A 16,945-nucleotide genomic window follows, 5' to 3' on the forward strand; every position below is an offset into this window, starting at 1 on the left:
GGTAAAGGTTATACTTTCTAGTGCCTTTAATTAGTCTGTGATATGAATTAAAATGCACATAGTGACCAGAGAAGCAGCCCGTAAGACTTGGCATTCCATTGCCCTGACTTTGTGTTATAAATAACCAAACACGGCTGGTATTCATGACATGTGAACACCTGGCACAACTTATTCGTGACCACTGTCAATGCAGTGTTTCTAATTAGATGGAGCTCTTTCTACAAGTTGTGGCACGTCCCAGTAGAGAAAGTCTTTTGCCAAGCAGGTGGGGTGAGTAAAGAATTTGAGACTGCAAACATAGTCAGAGTTGGGAATGCTCTGTTGTGCATGTGAGTAGCAGAGAATGCTGGGATTTTGAGCAAGCATTTCAGTAAGCCTTTTGAAGGTCATATCCCTCTTTGATGAGTATGCCTCTGGAATTTTCCTAGGATTTTTTTTATTTTAGTCTTTGGACTGAGTTGGTGGTGACACAATCTGTGGTTGAAAATAGCATGAATAATTAGGTTAGAGGCAACATTAATGTCCCAAGATGTTAATAAAGCCAGCTACCAGGAATTCATAGATACAAATTCCCCTCTCAAAGTTGATTTCTAAGTAGGCACAAGTTATAATATTATGTTTCAACAGCCAGTAAAACACAGCTTCCTGCATATGCTGTGACCTTCAAGTAGGCAGGACGGAGGCTACACTTTCCTTTTCTTCCTTTTAAAAATTTAATCAAGATGTGTTATCTTACACAGAGTGGATGATCCCCTGCGACTTCACTGCTCCCTCGGAGGGACAACTGCTGGCCAGTGCAGCAGCAAAGACAATCAGCACGTTGGGTTTCCATGTGCTTTCCTGTTCCAGTTCCCATCTGAGCTCTCATTTCAAAGATTCTTCATAATAGAAGTCTCTCTCCTTTTGTGGGATTAATTTAGATATAAAATTATTTCCTAAATATGTCCTGTTTGTAGATTTGCATCGACATACTTGAAATACTTCACATCTGTGATAGAATGAAAGCAGTTCATCGGTAAGAATAAAACCCTCAAAATAGCTATATAAGACAAATGTGAGTGATTTTATCAGAGATCAGATTAAACAAGTAGAGGTCTGAACTTAGACTGTCTGAGTTCAAATTCTGGCTCTGCCACTTATTCACTATGTCATCTTAGGCAGGCTACTTAACCTGTCTGAGCCTCATAGGTCTATCATGAGGATTAAATGAGACAATATTTGTAAAGCCATAACACAGTTCTTGGCATGGAGTGCCTCTCAATAAATGTTAGCTATTTTTATTGTTGTTAATACCAGTATTGCAATGGTCTGCAAGGTTGAAATGAGATGGCATTTTAAAAGCCCCTAAACCTGAAACTGACTAAACATATCCTTTTGAAGAAACTTGCTTATCTGTAAAGAAAATGGTTGGATGGAGGAGCCTGGGACTCTTTTTGTGCCCTTTTGATGGCAAGGAGAACCACAAAGTGGAAAAGGAATGGGAGAAATTGGTTGATGGTATTTTCATCTCTATAGTCTCTAAGCTTGTAGTCCAGTGAAAAGATGACACTGTAAAAAAGAGACATTCATGTTAGATTTGCTCAAACACCTGCTTGTTCACAAAGTCTGTGAGGATTACATCAGTCTATCTGTCCATCCATCCAGCCATCCACCCAACCGCCCATCCATCTGTCCACCCATCCATCCATCCGTCCACCCATCCATCCATCCATCCATCCATCCATCCATCCATCCATCCATCCATCCAACCAACCATCCATCCATCCAAACATTTGTTGATATATTTCTGCTATATTTCAGGAACTCAGCATTTTGCTGAGACTACAAAGATGAACAAAACCAAGTTCCATCCCTTAAGGTAGTTAGAGACTAGTAGGGGAGATAGATATGAAAGCAAATGGTTTTAAGGCTTTAGAGACTAGTAGGGGAGACAGATATTAAAACAAATGGTTTAAAAATAATAATAGAGAAACATACAAAATACCAAGGGGACTCAGAGGAAGGTATTGTCTTTATTTTGCTTTTACTGACTTCTAAGCAGTTTGCAAATGTAAATGCATCATTGTAATAATAACAATCTTTAAGGAAAAAAAAAGGAGATACTTCCACATCAAATGTACACATCTATTGTGTCGACGAAAATAATCCATAACCAATCTATAAATGAAAATTTGGGTGAATTTATTCTGAGATAAAATGTGAGGACCATGGCCTGGGGCCTTTCTTCCTGAAGGAAGAAAGGGCACCAAAGAAGTGAGGTGTACAGAGTGGTTATATACCCCCATACAGGATGTTTCACATATGATTGAAATGTCCTTCCCACAATAGTCGCAAGATTGCTCTGTCGGCACAGTGCTTGATGGACACAGCAGGTAGTGGGTTTGCTATCTTGGTGGGCGTAGCAGGAGGCAAGTCTATTGTCTCGAGCTGGGTGGTCACAGGTGAGTGCAGCAATCAGTTTCTAGCCTAAGGAAAGATGCTTAATCCTTAAGGGAATGCCAATGTTGGGAGGGGGAGGGAAGTTGCACCTTTATCTCAAGGGCCTTTGTTCTTGCCATAGGGAATATCTAAAGCAGATATACACTGCATGCTCAACGGCTGTGGTCAGGCCCTTTTGGAAAGACAAGGTCAGGCCGAATTAGGTTTACACAAAATGGCTTCCTTATATACTCCAATATATCCTATTACTTGCCAGTTTTATTTGTCAATTGTATGATAGATTATGACTTCAGAAATGAGAATGGGTGAAAACTTTATACCTTGCCATTAAGAGAATACAGAAATTGGAAGACAGGATTCTAAGGGAGTCTCCCAGAGCACCCTCCCAATGTGCCTTTCTGTGGAGACATGTGTGAAGATTCAGGAAAGGTCTTGCTGGGAGTTAACCTCCTGAAGTATCAAAGGTGGCACTTCTTGATGGGTAAGCACTCGAAAGCTGGTGCAGAGGAGGGTGGTAATTAAGCACAGAGCTGAGAGTAGGTGGAGCTTTGAGTGATGGACCAGAATTCTCTACATTCCCAGCACTAATGAGTGTCCCATGCCAGAGGCTGAAAGAAGCAGCTCAGACCTCATCCCGGGCCTTTTCCTCTCTCTTGCAAAGAAGGAAGCCCCCAACTCCAGTCAGGAAGTCAATGCTCAGAAAAGATTACTTGATTTAGAACCTTTCCTTGCAAAGAGGCTTGGAAGAGCCATGGGTGCAAAGTCTTTGAGATAAATTAGGGGCTGGGCTCCTGCTGGGAAGTCATCAGTGCCTGAGGGTCATTTCTGGTTACTTTTGTAAAGACTTATCTTTGTTGACTTCAAAATAAATAAAACTTCAAAGGTGACAATCTAGCAGTTGTGTAGATGGCTGTGTCTATATGAACTGTGGGCAGAAGCTGAAATAGGCAGGAATTAGGCAATTATCTGGACTGCAGATCAAACCTGTGAATGTGTTGCTAATTTCAATATAACTATGGCACCAATGAAAAAGTCTCAAGTCTTCTGAAGCATGAGAATCACCATGACTTAGTGGAGAAAACAGGGGCTTTGGGCAGCTACTGGCTATTTTATGTAGACAAATTAACTTTGGGTAAATAACTTCTATGAGCCTATAAAAACAGAACAATATTTACTTCAATGGCTCTTGTGAGTATTAAACTATGTGATATGGTCCAGAAGAGTGTCTGGCAAAAAAAGGATTTACTTTTAGAGTTTCCTGCTGGATATGGCAGCCAGTCATTCTCAGGGTATAACAATAGCGAACATTTATGGAGTGTTTACTATGTGCTAGATACTATACTGGCTGCTTTATACATGTTATCTCATTCACTCTTTATAATAAATCTTTGAGATAATAGTATTATCCCTATTTTACAGGTAAGGAAACTGAGGTTCAGAAAGGTTCAGTAATTTACCCATGTTCACAGAGTTAGCTGAGTTTTAGAGCTAGGATTCCCTCCTAGGTGGTCTGATTCTGGAGCACATGTGTCTAACCACAATACTATGACATATGTGGACTTGCTAAGTGAAGACACCCAGAACTGTGGCATTCTTTCCAGCACTGTGAGGACCTTTGTGGGCCGTGGTCAAGTGAGCACTGAAGGGAACGTGGTACCATTCTGGCATCTGGTGACTTTATAGATTTGTGAACATTAGGCACAGAATCCTAGGCAAGGAATTAGGATTTCCATAGACTGGCAAGGGGCTGTGTTCTGTGACTTTAAGTGTGGTGTGAAGAGTGCACAGAGAAAAGGGTCATAGGGTGATAGTTCACGACCACACAGTGATGGCTACCACATAACTGGAAAGGCTGGGGAAGGGTGGTGTTGTTGAGGTCTTTCACTATCTGAATCTAGTGATATCCCATGTGTACCCACAGGCTGAGGAAATTTAGATTATTTGGTTTTTATCACTCTGTTTTTAACAGTATGAAGGTTCTCTTAGTAAACGGACTGGTGAAAATGGTGGGACTGGGGACTCAAGGAGGCCGGTGGGACTCAAGGAGGCCGGTTCACTCTTATCTGTGTAGTCTGAGGTTATCACAGTGGCTTCAAAGTGGTCGCTTTGATTGAAACAAATTTCTTTCTTTTTTTTTTTGAGGAAGATTAGCCCTGAGCTAACTACCGCCAATCCTCCTCCTGTTTGCTGAGGAAGACTGGCCCTGAGCTAACATCCGTGTCCATCTTCCTCTACTTTATACGTGGGATGCCTACCACAGCATGGCTTTTGCCAAGCAGTGCCATGTCTGCACCTGGGATCCGAACTGGTGAACCCCCCGCTGCGGAGAAGCAGAACGTGCTCACTTAACTGCACCACCAGGCCAGCCCCAGAAACAAATTTCTTATGATTTTGTAGTCCTAGACTTTAGTTTGAGAAAGAGACTCAGTTTGTTTTGTTTTCCTGCACTAGAGGTTATCATAGTCATGTTCAGTGGTACCGAGGATGTACCTGATCAGACAGATACTAAACATCTACTTAGGCTTAATACTCTGGCAAATATTGGGTGGGGTATAAAGGAAGTAGAAGCCGCAGTCTTGTCCTCAAGGATATTTTAATTTTGATTAAAGAGAAAACCAAAACACCACTAGCTAAGATTAATTGCTGATTTAAGGATTAAGATCACACCTAGCAAAATGGAGTTAATTGAAACACTTTATGAGGAAACTCATGAAATTTATTGGCAAAATTACTTCAACGTTTGCAGGTCTGAACACTTGACATTTGGATGTGAGCCTAACTGACTGTTTATGAACAGAGAATGATGATTAATAACTATTTCTCCAAAAAGTTTGAAATGTTATGAGGGATGAAACAAGGCTCTTTTGAAGTTTAGCTCATTTACTAATAGACTAGATGAGAGGATAAATAATATGTCATACAATTAGTAATTGAAACCCATTCATGATAATGCAGAGCAAATGGTGCTGGGTTGCCTCTTTGTCACTCAGGGAAGCCATTTGATCTTTGGACTCAGGTAAGAAACTTTAAAAAAATTATTGAAAGCTTATTATTTTCCAGGCATTTGCTAACAGATTTACATATGTCATATCACTTGGTTCTTACTATAGTCCTTTGAGGTAGATACTATAATTATGTGCATTTTAACGCTGAGGAAATGGAAGCTCAGAGAGGTAAATAAACTTGCCCAAGTTTATACAGCTACTATTTGACAAACCCAGAATTCAAACCCTTGAGTATTTGACTCCAAAGCTAATACCTTTTTTTTTTTCTTTTTTTGGTGAGGAAGACTGGCCCTGAGCTAACATCTGTTGCCAAACTTCCTCTTTTTGCTTGAGGAAGATTGTCGCTGAGCTAACGTCTGTGGCAATCTTCCTCCATTTTGTATGTGGGGTGCCACCACAGCATGGCTTGATGAGCAGTGCATATGTCCACGCCTGGGATCCAAACCTGTGAATCCTGGGCCCCCAAAGTGGAGTGTGTGAACTTAACTACTAAGCTTCAGGCCAACCCCCAAAGCTAATACTTTTAAACATCCTCCCATATATTTTATGTGGATGGTTGTTGGGAGTAATGTAGGATTATTGCATGCAGCAAACTTCAGAGATAGGGTTCCAAAATTATGAATAATGAGGATTTGATGCAACTTATCTGAAGGTGACTGAAACTGTTTTTCTGGTCAGCGTTAGCTCCCTTGCAAACATCCCACACATACAGGTGTTAAAGCTGATGCCTTGAGCTCAGCCAGACGTGGTGGACAGAGGAGGCTCTCGGCTCCAGAGTGGTATCAGTGAGGGCATATGACGATGCAGGGATGGGTCATTTAGCCTACCCTCTCTCCTCCTGTGTGCTGGTCTTTTCAAGTTGGATGGATTCACTCTTTGGCCAGAAGTACTTCTCAGCCTCTGGTATTTCTTAATTCAGTAGAGTATTTCACAAGCTTCAGAGTTAGAGGCAGAATCAACGTCTTAAAAATCAATTCCCTCCTTCAGAGTCAACTGGCTGGTTTGTTTACTTTTGGATTCTGTGGATTAAGTACTGTAGCAAATAGTTCTTTTTTTTCATTCTGTGCTTTTCTCGCTCTCTTTGCCCTTCTAATTCTTCCACCATACCCTCTAATGTACTCCTTTTCTCCTCCTTACTGTTCTGGCCTTGTTGCCTAGTGACCTTTGAGAAATGGGGTGGAGTGATTGTGTCAGCGCCATCTCATAACCCGGAGCCCTGTACTGAGCTGATTTCCTCATAGCTTCTTGAGTGGAGACGTGCTAGAAATGCTAAATATACTGTGCCGGTGCTTGACTGGGCTTCCGATCTACACACTTGAAACCAGCAGTCCCTGGACTCTTGTGGTTCACGCTGGTATTCAGGCCTGAATACAAATCAGACCTCCATATTCTTCAAGAAGTGTCAGCACTCATGAAAGTTGAATATGAGTGAGCGACTCTTATTTTTATAATTTCATTTAAATCATATAATTTATTATCATAAATTTACATGTTACTCTCCTACAAATTAAACTATACCAGGCTTAGCTCCAAGAACAAAGTATACCCCTTGTGAATATTATCCTTTTCATAGAGACTCTGAGGAGGAACATAGATTGTATTTTACTTTTTAAGAAGTCATTTATTTTCAGAGAAATCAGGGACTCAACCACTGTGATAATTTGTCCAGTCTTCCCAAGATCCCACACAGCAGGCAATGTTGGGCTGGCTGGGATGGTGCAGTTCATCCAGTTATTCACTGCATATTCATTGAAGGCCTCCCTGTTCCAGGCCCTGCTGCATGATGGAGTTGTGGGGAGAGTGGAAATGCACTCAGATCGATGCCTGGATGTAAAATGTGTCACTTGACTCCACACCAAACAGCCCAGGTGTCCAGAAGTAAAACCACTTAGCAATGGACACAAGGGAACACGTCTTCTCACGAAGTGGCTGATTCAACGCTGAAGAGAGATTTACCACTAAAGCAAAACAGGGCCCACTGACGCTCCTGGCTGCTTTAGGGCTGCCCCCTTCAGGTCACCTGCTCAGGGCAACCTCCTACCTCTTACAACTGGGGGTTCTTTCAGTTGCCACCACCCAGAGGGCCACAAGAGGGTGCTTTTCTCCTTTCAGGTTATGCCTTTTTGAAATGCAGCTCCTCATACTTCTCAGAACCAAGCGAGTTTCCTGAGCCTTGGGAAATTCAGTACATTCAGCTGTGGGCCAACAGACTTGATTCTAGCGGAGAGAAAGGTGTAGGTTTATAAGTGTGTGTTTATTTACCTAATGTCTGTCTCCTTCCCTGAACTGTAAGATCTGAGAACCAGGTCTTGTATTTTTGCTCATGCCTCTTTCCTGCGTCTGGCTTGAAGTCTGGCACATACAAGGCCCTTAATAAATATTTGTGAATTTAAAGAACTGATCTTCACTTCAAATCCAAGCTCAAAGGTTTTCAAATTTTCTGCCCAACAGAATCCCTGGGGGTCTGGGAATCTCATTCAGTAGTCTGGGGCGGGGCTGGGAACGTGATTCTGGAAAGCTCTTGTATTATTCTGATTTGAGGACTGCTGTCCAGCTGTTTCTGTCCTGCATGCAGCTGTTTCATCTTGCTCCTCTGGCCTTTTGGGCCCGTGGGTCCTCAGCTGCTTGAATCTGGGCAACACATTCCTGCTGCCTGAGTGTTACTGAGATCCTTTCAATGTGACTCAGCCTCCTTCTCACTCTCCTCTTCCTGTTTCTCTTCTCGTGAGCATCTCTTCCTGTCATCCCATCCTATAGGAGAGAGAAATGTTCCCAGAGATACCTTCACCTGCTTGTTGTGGGAGGACACCTGGAAAGACACCTGCAGCATAACAAGATCTTTGTGACCACCAACATGGGTCAGCCTCTTCCGCAGGTCCGTACTCAGGCATTTTATCCACGGGTGCCACCTACTTCAGTTATACTTAAATGAATACTTAAATAAACACTCATGCTGGGATAGAGACCACCCCAAAGTTGAGGAGGGCCTTTCTCTTATAACAGAGGCTTGTAATACTCCCTCCTGAGAAAAATCTGTTTTCCATGTTTTTGAGAAGGAAATACGTGTGTATCATCACGACTTTGGAGGAAAATGACTTCTGATAAAGAGGAGTCCTTCCATGCGGTTTAGCATTGCTGGCGTGGTGTAGGTAGCACAAAGAGCTTGGGCCTTGGAGTCAGATGACCCTGTACAAAACCCCAAGATCTGAGTCTGCACCTCGTTGAGTGTGTCTGTGGACGAATCAGTTAACCTCTTTGGGTCTTAATTTCCATATCTGCAAGGCTGGACAATAATATCTACTTCACAGTGCTATGCAATAACCCTGCTCTGTGTAGACTTGCTTTTAGTTAGTCATAAAGTCGTCAGCTTCTATGCAACATCAAATAAGAAATAGTCTTTGAAAACTTGTATTTGAAACTCTGTTTTTTGTGTGAGGAAGATTGGCCCTGAGCTAACATCTGTGCCAATCTTCCTCTATTTTATGTGGGATGCTGCCACAGTGCGGCTTGACGAAAGGTGCTAGGTTGCACCTGGGATCTGGGCCTGCAAACCCCGGGTTGCTGAAGCAGAGTACGCAGACTTACCCACTGTGCCACTGGGCCAGCCCCTTGGAACTCTATTTAAGGATGCTGTGGAGGAAGGTGTTTGTCCATCAATGGAGATTGTTCTTCTCCATTGAAGAAATTCTTATCTGGTCTTAATACCAAGAATAGTTTCTCTTCTCTTGCTGTGCTTATGGGCTTGGTAATTTGTATAACTGACTGGTTTTCCTTCTTTGAACTAGCTGCTAGAAAGCCTGGAACCAAGTGTGTGCTCCATCAGCATCAAAGGTGTACACATGGCATGCGTTTTTGACCTCATACATGGCTCCATTTACACACTCACTATTTTTTTTTAATTTGCTCTCACTTTTCATTTATGTTATGTTTTAAGTACTTCTCTAAGCTACTTTTTAGCCTTTCTGAAAAGAGGATTAAAAAAATAAATTCATTACTAAGTAAAGGAGCAAACATTTAAAGCAGTTTTCACAGTGCCTGCCCAATAGTAGGTACAGAACATAAAAGTTAGTTTTATATCTTCCTTGTAAACAAGTCTAATTATCCTTTGTGGATTAAAGTTGGTCCCTCATGGATTATATTAGAAAGAGCATGGTAAAATGGTTCTCACCATAGACAAATTTCCCAAACTGGAAAGGTGTTAACTGCATTAGGTACTGGTAGGTATAACTAAAACAAGCTGAGAGCCCAGATGGTCCAATCGCTGCATGGAATTCTCTATAAATAAGCCTCGCCGAGGCCCAAAATAATTTAAAACTGATTTCAATCTTTACTTGAGTCTCTCAAAGCACTTTAAAGGGGAACTTGTTCTTATCCACCAACCACATATCATAAAATCTTTCTTCTTTCCTTTTTTAATTCTCTTTCACTCACTACCTCCCAACATATCCACAGACAACTGGATTTACCCCCTTGTGCCCCTCTCCCCCCAGGTCTTTATCCTGTAGATACTGGCCAAGCTTCTCTGGTTAGAGTTTTTTTCACAGCTCTCTGGACTCCTTTCCCACTACCCATTCCCTGATTCTGTATTATAAAAGATTTATGAACTAGGCTGACAAAGACAATTCTTCTGCTTGCGGGTGGGTTGGGGAATTCTCACATGTTAATAAATCTTCTCTGTCATCTAGGAAATAAAGAGTGATTAATGCTGTGTGGTAGAAGAGAAGAGAAGTCTGGAATGTGGCCTTACCTCAGGAATATACTCAGGTATGTTGGCGCAAAGGTCAGAGCTTTGTTCTTTTGTTCCTGCCTTTACCCAGGCTTCTCTTGCCCCAGGATAAGGGACTTTTTGGCCTCTGTAACCTGGGAGTAGAGTCTCAATGCCCTTGTGATGGAAGGGGCTGAAGGTATTAGTGCAGGGTTGGGGGTAATGACTGGGGGGAGCAAATGATCCCTCCTACTTTAGGTTTCCTGTAGACTGTATGGGAATGGCCACCCAAGCTTGTCCTCTAAGGAGAAAGGACACAGTCTCAGATTCATTATACCCAATTTGCTAATGGAAAACGGAAGCATCCACACACTAGTTAGTTATTTTCTTCCTCCGAGAAATCCAGTGAATAGTATGTCAATTTATCGCAAGCCTATATGCTTATGTATTTATTACATCAGTTTTAGGGAAACTGATCCAGTGTCTGATCTAAGGATCACATTTGAAGAGAAGCAGAGTGAGAGCTGGGCAAAGTTGGAAAATGGAGCCACAGAAATATTGACCCAGTACCACCAGGTTAATTAATTAATATGATCATTTTGAATCAAACTGATGGGCCCCCCTCCATCTTAGATCATATTCTTTTCTTCAATGAATATTTATTGAGTCCCTACTTGCCAATTCTGCTAAGTGCTAAGAACATTAGGATGATAAGGCACCAGGCCGTGCCCTCCAGGAGCTATAGTAAAGATAGTAAGGGAGACAGATGTAAAAAGGATAATTGGAACACAACACGTTCAGTGCCATATTGAGGTATAAACACAATGTCACGGGAAATCAGAAGAGGGAGAGACTCACTTGACCTGGGTGAGTCAGGGATGAGGGAACACTGGAGCTGGGATTTAAGGATAAGGAAGCATTTGCTCATTTGCTGGGGTTATATTTACCGGATTTTAGTTTGATCGCACTACCTTATAAATATTAGAAAACATCTAAACATCTTCTGGCCAAATATGGTCTTAGCATTTGGTCTGTTGGTTCTGCAATTAGTGACAGACCATAATAGTATCCCTGGAATGTTCTGAGCAGAAGAATTTAAAAGATGTCTTACATAGTCAGAGACAAACCACATCCTTGGGGCTTAGCAGATGAATGCTCTGGTACTTTGTTAATGAGGTTTATGGGAGACTTTCACTTGGGCGACCCGATATTTACTTCCTGTGGCAAGAACACCATGTAGAATGTATGCTGACCAGGAAAGATGGTCATTCTGAAGCGTGAATGTAGAAGCTCTAGGTCTGGGCTGGCTGAATAGACAGAAGCTGCTATTGCTGGGGGTGTTGGGAATGACTTGGACTCTGCACGAACAGCTGAGGTTCCCTTCAAGCAGAAATAAGGCGGTTGGATTACAGCTTGAAACTGGAGGTCTTGCTTGACACTTGCATCAGAATCACTGCCAGGAAGGGCAGCATGGCAGCACCTTCTCTCTGTGGCCTTCCTTAGCACTCCAATACATTTCTTTCCGTTCTTTGGAAATAAACTCTGATTTAGGGCTTTGTATTCCTTTCTTAGTGTTTGTTATAAAAGTGACCATTACATACAAGGTTTTAGTGACTAAAGCAGTTGGAGGCCACAGCCAGGCCGACAGCTTTAGGAGAGAGTTTATTTTCAATTTTTTTTCCTTCCCGTCTGGCTTCAGCTTTAAATTAGATTGTAATAATCATAACAAAGTTCTCCCTGCCCTTTGTTGAAAGCACATTGCAGAACTGAAATCTTTCTAGGACTTTATTTATGACAGAATCTCACACCATTTTGGAGCTAGCATTTTATGGATCTCTGTTTTCTATAACATTTCAGAAACCATGGTTCAAAACAATATGAATTCTCTGGAGTGCTAGCAAGATCTTTAGGAAAAGCAGACTTTTTTCCTCCCTATTGTCTGCATTGATGTGGCTCTCATTGTGTTAATACTGGAATACACAGTAAAGTAGGTTGGTTAAGACATTGGTTCTGGAGCCTTATTATCTGGGTATATTTCCCAGCCTAGTCATTCACTAGCTCTGTGACCTTAGACATCTTACTAAATATTTCTGTGCTGCAGTTTTCTCAGCTGTGAAGAGAGAAGAGTGAAAGTACCAACCTCAAAGGATGGTTGGGAGGATTCAACAAGTTGAATACTTAAAGCATTTAGAACAATTCTTTGTAGCAACAAGTGCTTAACAAATGTTAGCTGTTATTAGCTCAGAAGTTTGTGAAGTTACATAACATAATTGATGAAATTGAATGGTCTAGTAGTCATAATTCCACTTTGGTTGGTCTGTGTGGACATGCTTGCTAATGGTATGGTCAGAGGATTTTAAACTCTACACAACTAAACTCAATTGATAGCTATTTCAGAGTTATAATTTCCTAGAGACAGTAAGAATCAGAGCAGCTTAGAGCGTTGGTTTGTTCAATCTGAGCTGTTAAGAGCATTGCGTTTGAAGTCAGAAAGCTTAGTCAAAGAGCAGTCCTGTTACTCATATAGCCTTTTGGTGGTTTGGTTCCCTCATCTATAAAATGGAGATAATTCTTCACAAGATTGTTGTAAGGACCATGAATATAAATGTTTGGAACACATACCAAATACTCAAAGCAATTGTAGAGTGGAGGGGAGGAGGGACTGATTGTTTGTGGGTCAGGTCTATTTATTTATGTTTCGTTCCCTGGTAACAAGTGATAGAGATGGGAATTTGCTCAGGGTGGTAGGTGTCCAACAGCAAAGGGGAAACACTCAGTCCTTTTAAACTTCAAGAATGTTGAGGGAAACTACAAAACTAAGAAGGGCAAATGGCAATTTGTTGCTGTCAGTGTTATAAACATAAGTGTGAGGTTGGATAGTTTAGTTATTGAGTCATTCTGGATCTGTCCCATCTTGTTCAGGAATTCCACTTGCATAAGATGGGGCAACATCAGCCCAGAAAATAAGATGAAGAACCTAGTCTTTCTTTTTACTACTGGAAATAGTGACCACGGCTATGCTGTCCCAGGGTTTATTCATTGTTATGAGGTTCTCAAACTTTAGTGGGTGTAAAAGTCGAGTGGAGAGCTTGTTTAAAGGGTAACTTCCAGCCTCATCCACAAAAATCCAGTAGGTTGTCTGTGGCCCAGGAATCTGCTTGTTTTCAGGCTTTCTCAGCTTCTGATGCAGGTCGTTAGAAGACCACACCTTGAGAAAGATGACTGCAGTGAGACTGGGAGGAGTAAATTCCTCTGCAGAAGGCAGATGCCCTGTCCGCTGGCCTTTTCCCCAGCATGATGATTTGCTTCCAAAAAGGCAGAAGCAAAAAAGCTAGTTTTGTTTTGTTTTGAGCCAAAGTACTATTTAATAACCCATGTTAATTGTTTCTCACGACACAGCATGGAAGACAATATTAATTCCATTTGACGTAAGAGGAATCAGGGACACAAGGAAGATTTCTTTAGGGGTGCAGTGTGGTTTGGCGCAAGCATGAATTATGGGCAAACATTACACAGGTCCTTCAATTTGTCCCCAGCCATCTGGGTATTGCTAAACACATCTGTTCTTTCTCCTGGAGAGGATGCTTCAGTGCTGCCACATGATTTAAATTATGTCAAGAGAGGAGGTTCCATTTGTCCACTTCTCTGGTTCACAGGGATGGCTCGGGGGAGCCTTGGTTTGACGTGATTGGCATTCATTCAGGGCCCGGGTACTTAACTCTGAATTTTGATTTGGGCATTTGCCAGGCATGATATTCTGCCAGGGCCTTCCCAGTCTGTTCCCTGCTGTTTTGCTCCTGAAGATTTATAGCTAATGAAGGGATAAAGAAAGGTCATGGAGAGAGGCGGCAGCATGTGGTGGTGACTCATGGTCTGGGCCTGGTGTGGAGCCAGTTTGGGTGGAACGCTCGACTAGCTGCTGTGCTTGTTTTCATGTGGCTCTCTGCCATGGCCCTGCAGGAAGCAGTTTCTCGCCTGTTGCTGGTCAGGGGGAAGGCCCAGTCATTCTCTCCATCCCTGCTGTTATGGACTCAAAAGCCTCGTGGCCATTTGACAAAGAATCCCACAGAGTGGGGGCTCAGGAGTTCAAGAGACAGTGGGCTAGGCCAGTCCTGGGAAGGGTTAGGTCTTAGAGACCAGGCACAGCCACCAGCTAGGGGCACATTGACAGCAGGGAAAGGAGAAGCCAATACTGGCAGGGCAGGGTTTCTCAACCTTGGCGCTATTGACATTTGGACCAGATAATTCTTTGTTGTAGGCGGCTGTGCTGTGCATTGTAGGACAGTTAGCAGCATCCCTGGCTTCTACCCACTAGATGTCAGTAGCACACTCTCATGGCTCCCCCTGGCCCCCCAGTTAATGCAACCAGCAAAATCTCTAGACATTGCCAAATGTCCCCTGGAGGCAAAATCACCCCTGGAAACCACTGTGGTATGGCTGAGTCCCAGGCTGTGGCCAATGTTAAGAAGATCCATCCCCCATCATGTTTTCCTCATCCTTTTTCATCATTGTCATTATCATTGCTAAAATTTATTGAGCACTTACCATGTGGTAGGCATTCTATTTTGCATCCATTATCTCATTTAATCCACACAATAACCCTAGTATGAAGAAACGCTTATTGTTCCCGTTTTATGGATAAGAAGCTGAAGTTTATAAAAATAACTTGCCCAAGGTCACACAGCTGGTATTTGGGACTCAAGCACAGGTGTAGATGCCTCTTCCTCACCCTGTTGCTTGCTATATGTAGTGGAGCCATAATATGGAGTCTGTCAGAAAAGTTGAGATGCAGGACAAAAGCTGGCACGCAACATAAGGAGGCTGCCAGCTGGAGACAGGAGCTACACTTCAGGGCCAGAATTCAGGAGTATAGCTGTAAAACTTTTGGAGATAATTAAGGCCTTAGATGAACTTGAATACCAGGTAGGCATTTCTGATAGAGATCTAATTACTAGAAATGGGATGCAGGTCAGGGCTTGGTCACAGGTAAACCTCTACTGAAGTCCAGCTGTTGTCTCCTATCTGTTCATGACAACTGACCCTGAGATATGACATGATGTGAGCCCAAATGTGCCTTTTCATTTCACATACTGTCCATTGGACTGTGGTCTCCTACCCCAACCTCTATTCCTTCCTTAGGGACCAGTGCTTCTCCTGCCTGAATTCCTTCTGCTTCCACTTGTCCCGAGCTCCCTAGGTTGGGGACATGGCTATTGAAATGACTGGACAATGTGAGGTTACCGGTTACCTCTGGCACACTAAAGACCCTGTAACATGACAACCGAAGCTGGTGTGATCTCCAGCGTGTGTCCAATACTTGTAGTTTGTGGGAACGGATGATTCTGAATTGAATGCCAATAGTCAGAGCCAATCCTGGGATGGTTTGTTTGGCAGCAGCTGCATTTTTTAAAGGAAGGGTCAGGGTTTCTGATATTGTGGGTTCCTCAATGTCAAGGACACCAGATAGAAGTGAGGAAGATGTCACTTGAAACCAAAGTGAGCCTCTCCAATGGGCCTTTTAAGGACATTTTCCTATTCGTGGGACAGAAGAGATTTCAGAGTGCACGGTTGTTTTGTAGTCTGCCTGATACCTAGAACCAAATGGCCTTCGCTTTGAAAATGGCATTATCAGATAGCACTAGCTTCAATTACATGGACGTCTCCTCCATCCACATCCAATTAATTAGCACTTCAACTCACGTGCCCTGTGAAAAATGGGAATACCCTTGCAAAAGGGAAAATTCCAACTGAGTTGCACAAGGCCTACCTGGGACCAGCAATAGTTTGAGGGCTTCTGCTGCTCACATGCCTGGGAGGTACTGATGTCCCGCTGAGGCTCCTCACTGCCTTAAAATGTATCTTTAACAGTCACTGCACAGGCTTCAGCATTCCTGGCAAGGCCTTGAAATCGTCTTTGTGATTCCCCTGTGTTCTGAAGTATCTTTGCCCTTCCCTGGGGGCCTTGCCCTTTCTAGAGGATATTGTAGTTGCTACTTCCTAGTTCCATGAGGTGTCATTTGAGGGAAAATCATAAAACAGCAAGGCTGCTCATTGGAAATTTTTTGCTTTTACTCACACTGTTATTTTTAACATATCTTTTAAATATTAAAAAATAATACACGTTTATTGCAACAAATTAGAAAATACAAACAAACAAAGAAAAGGAAAGGAAAATTACCTTGTAATCTCACAACCAGATATAGTTTTTGTGTTAACAGTTTGGTTATATCCTTGTGTTTTTGTTTTGCTTTTAACAAAGGGGGGTCGGTTTAGAAGTAGTTGCCGTAAGACGTGTGGCGTATTCTTAAGAGAATATTCAAAATGATGCTTAAATAAATCTTTGTATTTCTTGGAGAATAGGTCCTGATAGTTTTCAAAGTTATACATGGTTTTGGAAATCTAATAAGAAATGCCATATTTTTCTCCTTTCTGATAAAGAATATATCTACAAGAGATTCTGTGTGTGTGTGCGCGCGTGTGCATGTATGTAAATGGACTGTCTGTGCTCCTGAAAAAGAAATTCTGTTGCTGGATTTGCTGACTCACTGCCAAGCCCTGCTAGAGGCAGGGAGCAGATTCTGAGTTATTCAAGCCAAACATTTGGCCCTCATGGTTTATTGGCCACTGTGACAGACTTCTCCTCACACTTCACCTCCTCATGTCTTCCTCATTGGCACGTGGACGTATCTGGCATTTTGTTCATTTTGCCTCCTCATCTCCTATTTCTTTCAGTTACTCGTTAGCATTTCCCAAATGCTAAACCAGCACCACCCCAACTCCCTAATGCGCAATGTTA

At 42.4% G+C, this 16,945-nt stretch overlaps 1 long non-coding RNA gene across 2 annotated transcripts in view; it reads left to right on the forward strand.

Annotated features, from left to right (window-relative positions):
• Positions 1 to 201: 201 nt before the first annotated feature.
• Positions 202 to 16,945, forward strand: part of LOC106829898 (uncharacterized) — an 89,623-nt gene continuing 72,879 nt past the window's right edge. For both annotated transcript variants that reach the window (XR_011501912.1, XR_006525630.2), the window contains exons 1-3: positions 202 to 270; positions 8,202 to 8,319; positions 10,130 to 10,208. This is a non-coding gene — a long non-coding RNA (uncharacterized lncRNA). The remainder of the gene's footprint in view (positions 271 to 8,201; positions 8,320 to 10,129; positions 10,209 to 16,945) is intronic.

The sequence above is a fragment of the Equus asinus genome, chromosome 3 (genome assembly GCF_041296235.1).
Source record: "Equus asinus isolate D_3611 breed Donkey chromosome 3, EquAss-T2T_v2, whole genome shotgun sequence".
In the NCBI taxonomy this organism is placed as follows: Eukaryota; Metazoa; Chordata; class Mammalia; order Perissodactyla; family Equidae; genus Equus; species Equus asinus.